Consider the following 8,530-nt stretch of genomic DNA (forward strand, 5'->3'; position numbering starts at 1 on the left):
CGTTGAGCAGTCCAGCAACGGAGGTGGCGCCAAGAAAGCCAAAGCTGGTAGCTCCGGCGGTAACAACTGCCAGGCTGTGGCGGTTGCCGACAAGCAGGACGGCACCAACAATCAGTACTGCAAGATCCACCGCACCAAGGGCCATGACCTCCAGAGCTACAAGAAGGTCGAGCAGCTTGTGGAACAGCAAAAGGCTGAATACGAGCGGCGCGACAAGGAGAAAGCCCAGGAAGGTGCTGGAGGTGCCAGCAAGAAGCGTCCCGGCCGAGGGGGACGCCGCGGCAAGGCCAAGCAGCGGCAGGGAGACCGACCTCCCCGCGGCCGCGACAAGGTTGAAGATGACGACGAGGATGAGGATATGGATGATGACGAGACCGATGAGCAGGAGTTCCAGAAAGCCACAGAGGTCCTGTGCGTTGACGGCGGTGCATCTCTGCATACTTCCCACCGCCAGCTTAAGCAGTGGATGCGGGAAGTCAATGCAGCGGAACCACCCGTCGAGTCACGCAAGCCTCTGAAATGGTCCAGCACGCCTATCATCTTTGATATTGAGGACCACCCTGATCGCGTAACTGCGGTCGGGTGCTTGCCGATGTTGGTTTCACCAACGATCCGCAACCTCAAGGTCACTAAGATGCTAGTTGACGGCGGGGCCGGCTTGAACCTGATCTCCTCCGTGGTACTCCAGAAACTCCAGATCCCTGATAGCGAGCTCGAAGAGACCGGCACATTCCAAGGAATCAATCCGGGAAGGAGCAAGCCGAAGGGGAAGATCACGTTGCCGGTGACATTTGGCAGTGAGTTGAACTTCAGAACTCAGAGGGTCACTTTTGACGTCGCTGACTTTCCATTGCCTTACAATGGGATACTTTGCCGTCCAGCACTCGCCAAATTTATGGCAGCCTCTCACTATGCATACAACATGCTGAAGATGCCAGGCCCGATAAGTGTCATCTCTGTCCCTGGCGACAAGAAGGATGCCCTTATCTGCACCGACAAGATCTACCGGGAAGCAGCAGCCGCAACAGATCGCAAGTCACTTGCCGCTGAAGCTCCCGGGGAAAAGAAGACCAAGTCCAGCAAGAGTTCTGAAGCCCACTCTGGAAAGCGCACCTCTTCAGAGTGCTGCGCTACCGTCGAGGACGCACCATCGAGCTCCGCCGGCAAGTGTAAGAAGGCAATGGCAGCTCCACCGGAGACCAAGAAGGTGTCCGCCAAGGAGGACGACACTGGTGGTACCTTCACCATCAGTGCCACTCTCGACCCTAAATAGGAAAGCGCGCTCGTTGCTTTCCTGCGGGCGAACGTCGACCTGTTTGCGTGGCAACCGTCTGACATCCCCGGTGTTCCCAGGAAAGTAATTGAGCACCACCTGGCCGTCTGTCCTCATGCGCGGCCCGTCAAGCAGAAAGTCAGGAAACAGGCAGTGGAGCGCCAAGAATTCATCGCAGAAGAAATCAAGAAATTGGAAGCAGCAGGCCTTGTCAGAGGAGTTCTCCATCCTACGTGGTTGGCCAATCCTGTTGTCGTGCGCAAAGCTAACGGGAAATGGAGGCTTTGTATCGACTTTACCGATGTCAATAAAGCTTGTCCCAAAGACCCATTTCCCTTTCTGCGCATCGACCAGATTGTTGACTCCACGGCCGGATGTGACTTGCTTTCATTTCTTGACGCATACTCAGGATACCATCAGATCTTCATGGCAGAAGAGGATGAGGAGAAGACTGCATTCATCACCCCGTGTGGCAGGTACTGTTTCGTACGGTTGCCTTTTGGTTTGAAGAATGCTGGTTCAACATTTGCAAGGGTAGTCCACCACGCTTTTGAGCCGCAAATGCACAGAAATGTGGAAGCCTACATGGATGACATAGTGGTCAAGAGCAAGGACAAGGCGACTCTGATTCAGGATTTAGATGAAACCTTTGCAAATCTGCACAAGATCAACCTCAAGCTTAACCCCGAGAAGTGTGTGTTTGGAGTCCCCTCCGGCAAGTTTCTCGGGTCCTTTGTGTCTCAACGGGGAATTGAAGCCAATCCCGACAAGATCAAGGCCATCGAGAAGATTGAAGCACCAAAGTGCCGTTTGCATAGCTGCTCTCAGCAGGTTTATCTTTAGGTCTGCTGAGCGCGCCCTGCCATTTTTCAAAATATTGAAAAAGGCAGGTCCAATGAAATGGACTCCGGAAGCGGAGGCTGCGCTGCAGGACTTGAAGAGATACCTGTCCTCCACTCCAACACTTGTCGCACCTAAACCACAAGAGAAGTTGCTTCTATATATAGCGGCAACCAATCAAGTGGTTAGTGCTGCATTAGTAGCGGAGAGGGAGGCGGATGATGAGCCAGCAACTACGATAGATGCATCCAGCGACAAGCAGGGGGCTTCACCGGCAAACTCTGGTCCCGACAAAGATGGATCTGTGCAGGCGCATGGGAAGATGCAAAAAAGGATGGTGCAGCGCCCAGTTTACTTTGTCAGTTCCCTTCTGCAGGGGGCTAGGTCAAGGTACTCTGGTGTGCAGAAATTGCTTTTCGGCCTTCTCATGGCCTCGAGAAAGCTGTGCCATTACTTCCAAGCACATGAGATCACAGTCGTCACTCGTTTTCCGCTGAAGAGGATACTGCAAAATCCAGAAGCAACAGGCAGGATTGTCGAGTGGGCACTGGAACTGTCAAGCTTTGGCCTCAAGTTTGAGAGCACTTCAACTATCCAAAGCAGAGCGTTGGCAGAGTTCATAGCAGAATGGATGCCAACACAAGATGAAGAAATTCCGGAGACAAGCATCCCCGTCAAGGAAACAAGCAAAGAGTGGCTGATGTACTTTGATGGTGCCTTCTCACTGCAAGACGCCGGTGCGGGCGTGCTGCTTGTCGCACCCACCGGAGAGCACCTCAAGTATGTAGTCCAGATGCACTTTCCCAAGGAGCAAGCAACGAACAATACCGCAGAGTATGAAGGTTTGCTTTCCGGTCTCAGGATCGCGGCAGACCTTGGGATCAAGAAGCTCATTGTCAGGGGTGACTCACAGCTTGTCGTCGGCCAAGTGAACAAGAATTATCAGAGTCCGTTGATGGAAGCTTACATTGATGAAGTGAGAAAGCTAGAAGAGCACTTTGACGGTCTACAGATGGAACATGTTCCAAGAGCTCAGAACGACATTGCTGATGGCCTGTCGAAGTGCGCCGCACTTAAGTTACCTATGGAACCAGGGATCTTTGTGCTCAAGCTGACTCAACCATCCGTAACACCATCAACTGGACTGAACAAAAAGAGGAAGTTGATTTCTGGTGACTATTTTCCGGCAGAGCTCCCCGAAGCCGCCGCCAAGAAGGTCCCCAAGATCGATGCCAAGGGTGCTGAGGAGCAGTCTGCTCCGGCAAACCTTAGGGTTTGTTCCATTGAAGCAGACGCTTCTGACAAGTTTTGCTCCGGCAAGCTTGCCGGGGAACATCAAGCTCCAGCTGAGCCGCAGGTTCTCGCCGTAGAAGCAGATGTTCCCGCAGCAGCAGATGTGCCTTTAGTCCTTGTTGTCAAGCCACAAGCTCCAACATGGGCACAGCAGATTGTCCGTTTCCTTCAGACAGGAGAACTTCCCGAAGAGCAAGAAGAAGCGGAAAGAGTAGCCCGGCAGTCAAGTATGTACCAGTTTGTCGACAACACACTGTACAGAAGAAGACTCAACATCGTGAAATTGAAGTGTATTCATCGGGAAGACGGACAAAAGCTGTTGGCAGAGATACATGGAGGCATATGTGGTCACCACATTGGCGCAAGAGAACTTGCCGGCAAAGCATTCCGGCAAGGTTTCTTTTGGCCAACAGCCCTCCAGGATGCAACTGCACAAGTAACCAAGTGTGAAGCATGCCAGTTCCATTCCAAGCAGATACACCAGCCAGCTCAAGCTCTCCAGACGATCCCTTTATCCTGGCCATTTTCGGTCTGGGGGCTCGACATCCTCGGCCCTTTTCCCCGAGCTGTCGGGGGCTTTCAGTACTTGTACGTTGCAATCGACAAGTTCACAAAGTGGCCGGAAGTGGAACCAGTGAGGAAGGTGACAGCACAGTTAGCAGTCAAGTTCTTCAGGTCGATTGTTTGCCGCTTCGGGATCCCTAACAGGATCATCACCGACAACGGCATGCAATTCACAAGCGGCACCTTCATGCAGTACGTCCAAGATCTTGGCGCCAAGGTCTGCTTCGCCTCTGTTGCTCATCCGAGAAGTAACGGTCAAGCGGAGAGGGCAAATGCTGAAGTGCTGCGCGGGCTCAAGACCAGGACTTTCGACAGGCTGCGCAAGTGCGGAAAGAACTGGATTGAGGAGCTGCTGGTGGTTCTTTGGTCGGTCAGGATGATGCCAAATCGAGCCACCGGCCAGACGCCTTTTGCTCTAGTCTATGGAGCAGAAGCAGTTCTCCCCCCGGAACTCGTGTACGGGTCACCTCGAGTGCTCGCTTATGATGAGCTTGAACAAGAGCAGCTGCGACAAGACGACGCACTGCTCCTTGAGGAAGACCGTCTTTAGGCTGCTGTACGAGCTGCTCGATACCAGCAAGCTTTGCGCCGCTACCATAGCCGCAAAGTTAATGCCAGAAGTCTCGAGGAAGTTGACCTTGTTCTTCGGCGCGTTCAGTCCGCCAAGAATTCCAACAAGTTGATGCCGAAGTGGGAAGGCCCTTACCGGGTGAAACGAGTCACTAGGCCTGGCGCTGTCCGCCTTGAGACCGAAGATGGCATACCGGTGAGCAACTCCTGGAACATTGAGCATCTTCGTAAGTTGTACCCGTAAGGCGCGGTTGCCGGAACCTGTTCCGGCAACCACCTTTTGTACAAGTCTTGCCGATGTTGCATGTAATCCTTTGTACAAAGCCGGGCGCAGATCCCGTGCATAAATAAAGCTCATGTGCTCTGCACATCTTGTCAATTTCATGCTTTCTATATTTCTTTGCATGCATGTATCTGACACTTTGTGCAGCACATACCCCCGGTAAGCAATAACGAGCCGTAAGGCTTCATATCATTATTTTCTCTGCTTTCTCTTCCTCAAAGGAAGGAAGTTCCCTCGCGCACAAGTTTGCCAGGGGGGAAAGGAGATACTGGTGTGGACCAGGCGTCGTTCAAGGAAGTGTTCGCCTTACCGGAAAGAAAACAACAGAAAAGCTAAGTTGCCAAAGTTTGAGCAATCAGTTAAAATTTTTTTAAGTTATCTTCCTCGAACGACCTTGCTTTGTATGGAAAACCTGTGCCCGGAGGAACCAACTCGTAGCTAGTTGCGCCCTTACTTTGTTTTGAGTCCGCTCAACAACTTAAGTGAGCTGCGACTAGTTGCGACAAGGTTTCTTGTCGGCAGCGGCACCGCCAGCAGGCTGCTGACGTTCCGCACTCAGCGCTCGCGGCAAGGGTGCCTACGCCGACAAGTTCCCTAAAAGCGTAGGGTAAAAACATACAAAGGAAGGAATCGAGTAAAGGAATAACATAGAAATTGATATCCAAAATAGAGTCATATTACAAGATAACTTGTCGCGGCTCTAATAGATTGTTTTCATGACATGACCAGCAGCGACAAGGAAAAGAGAAAATGGGCGGCCTAATCTACGTGATCACCCTCAACCCTCTTGATCCCGCTCACCTTGTCCCCAGTGGGTGCGACAAGTGCCTTGAGCGCTTCTAGATCGGCGTCCGGCGACAAGGACCTGAGGACGTTGGTGAGGTTGAGGCCTGGATTGCGAAAGGCCACCTTCACTAGCACCTTCTGGAGAGCTCCTGCGCAGATCTTGCGTGACTCATCGGCCAGCTGCTTTGGGATCTTCTCCCGGAGTCGCTGGAGGGCCGTCGCCACGCCCTCGAAGAACAAGCTGAGCTTGGTGCTGGGTTGGAGGTGCTCATCGGAGGAGTACCCGAAATCCTCCATCCCCAGCTGCGCTAGTTCCTTGTCGATAGCCGCGGCAGCATCCACAAGACCCTCGGTCCAATGCTCCATGGTCTCCCTGAAAGTGTCTTGGGTGGCAGCAGCATTCGCCAGCAGCACCTCATCGGCCTTGATCTTCTCCGACAAGGCCGCTTCTCGCTCCCTGGCGCCGTCCAGCGTCTGAGTCAACGTGGCCAGATTCAACTCGAGATCTGTATTGGAATCCTTGGCGATGCTGAGCTCCTTGCTCCTCTCAGCGAGAAGCCCCTACAGCTCACCATGAGCGGCAGCATCCTTCTCGCACTCACGCTTGAGCGTGGCAAGCTCCTCGCCGCTCGCCCTGAGATCGGCTTCCAGTTGCGCCACCTTCGTCTCCAGCTCCTTCTTGGCGGCCTCGGCAGCTGCGGCAGCATCCTTTGCCTCCTTGAGAGCCCCGCCGATTGCTTGCTCGCGCGCGGCAAGCTCCTACTCGTGGCTATCAAGATTGACCTTGCGCTGCGCCAACTCTCCTTCCTGCGCAAATAGATTTTTGGCGACAAGCCGTTGCTTCTCTTCAGCTTCAGCCTTCTCGAGGAGGAAGGCTTTCCGCTCCTCGAGAAGTTGCTCCCGCTCCTCCGCCAAGGACCGGAGAGCTTCCTGCCTAAGGCCCCGGAGCTCCTCCGCGCGCTTCTCAATGTCAACTCCCGCCTTCACGACAAGTGCTTCGCGGGACACCAGCTTGGCTTGTCGGGCGCGGTAGAGTGACAGCAGCTTCCGCAGCAGCCGCTCCTCCTCAGGCTCGTCGCTGCTGCTGCTTGGCGCGTCAACCAGCTTCAGCCCAGCAGAGGCAAGTACTTCTCCATCCAGCATCTCTCCTTCGACCGGCGCCCTGGAGCTTGAAGCCTAGGGGAGCTTGATGAAGATGCCGTCGCCGGCCTTCAGATAAGCGCCCGGCTAGGGCTCTTCGGAGCCTGGCGCTGCAGCAGCGACGGAGGGATCGGCGGTCGGCGTAGCGCCTGGCGCTCCTGCGGCCTCGGGGCCGACAGTGCGATCGCCAGATCCCTCGCCGGCTTCTGCGGCGGCAGCCTTGGCGGCCTCTTCGCCGGCAGGATCATCAGCTCCGGCCTCTCCTTTGGTGGTGACGGCGTCGTCAACGCTGCTGCGCGCCTTCCCCTCGCCGACGACCTCGGCTTCCATCGGCTCCGTGGCAGATGGATCTGGCGAATGGAAAAAGGGAGAGAAATCAAGCGAACATTCAAAAAAAAGAAAATCAGAAGAAGAAGAACCCAAGGGAAGTTCTCAGGCAAAAGGATTACCTGTGCTAGGATCTGCGGTCGTGGTCTCAATCACCGGAGGATTGCTGGTGCTGTCCCTTGCCGGAGAACTACCCCTTGCCGGAGAATTTTCCCTTGCCGGAGAACGCTCCCTTGCCGGGGAATCCTCCCTTGGCGGTGTAGTGGAAGCAGATGGCATTTCGGGAGCGGCCTCCGGGCCCTCCTGGTGAGGCTGCTCTGCTTCTGCACAAACCAGCAATCAGATATCAGCAAAGAAGGAGCACCCATGTGCGCCCAAAAGCAGGAAATAAACAATACACTTACGCTGGGGGCTGCGCTGGGGGCTTCTTGGAGGAAGGGTTGCCGGGCCTGGCAAGGTGGTCTCGGACATGTCCTCTGCCGTCGCGGTGGGATCATCCTCGATGACAATCACTGAGGCCTTGGCTCTCTTCGCCGCTCTCTGGGCCAGCGTCCTGAAAAGGAATATGTTCAGAGTAAAAGCAAGTCAGATACAAGACAAAGCAACAAAATTGAAGAGTTACAAGAACAGCAAAGAATCTTACTCTTCTTCTTCCTCGTCGGAGCTGAGCGCGGAGAGATCGAAGTCCGGCTCACCTCCGGTGTGACGAGGCGGAGGAGTAGGTTCCCTTGCCCGCTTGGCCGGGGCAGTAGCGGTGGACCGGGAAGACCCCGCCCCAGTTGCCGCAGTGGCGTGAGGCGCTCCCGCGGCAACTGTGCTTGCCGCAGTAGAGCGTGTCGCACGGCTCGGTGGCTGTTGGCTCGTCTGCCGCTCTGCTACGTCCTGGGCCTTGCGGAGACGCCTTCTTGGAGGAGCTGGGGGCTCTGCTTGCGACGAGCTGCCTGAAGGTTCGAGCCCGACAAGCTCTCCCTCGCCGGGCTCGCTCGGCTCCTCTTCGGGCCCGACAAGTTCTTCCTCGCCAGCAAACTCCTAGCGCTCGGCAAGGCTTGCCGCCTCTGCTGCCTCTGCCTCCTCCATGGTGAATCCGAACTCACCCGCGGCAACGGCTGCTGCCACCTCTTCCAGCCTGGTGGCGATGCGCTGCATCTCATTATCGGTGGTGTCGCGGGTGAGGCTCTTCTGTTCATCGGGGCGGATCGGCACTTCTACCAGGCTGTCAAAGAAATCCCGCACAACCTCGTCCACAGGCTCTTGCCAAGTCGGGACGATTCCGTGCGAGTCGCACAGCAGCATCATTGCGCGGATGCAGTCGAGCGAAGAGTTGTTGCACAATGGAACCACATCCCTCGGCAACATGAATGGATGTTGAGGATCGCGCTTGAACAGCTCCAGGAGCATCGCATCCAGCTCCAGGACGGTGAAGTTGAAATTGAGGCCCGGGCGCAGCCTCATGA

At 55.2% G+C, this 8,530-nt stretch overlaps 1 pseudogene; it reads right to left on the reverse strand.

The window, feature by feature from the left end:
• LOC123138873 (F-box protein At5g03970-like) overlaps positions 1-7,547 on the reverse strand; it is a 30,782-nt pseudogene extending 23,235 nt beyond the window's left edge.
• Between the last annotated feature and the right edge of the window lie 983 nt (positions 7,548-8,530).

Source organism: Triticum aestivum, chromosome 6B (genome assembly GCF_018294505.1).
Source record: "Triticum aestivum cultivar Chinese Spring chromosome 6B, IWGSC CS RefSeq v2.1, whole genome shotgun sequence".
NCBI classification, from domain to species: domain Eukaryota; kingdom Viridiplantae; phylum Streptophyta; class Magnoliopsida; order Poales; family Poaceae; genus Triticum; species Triticum aestivum.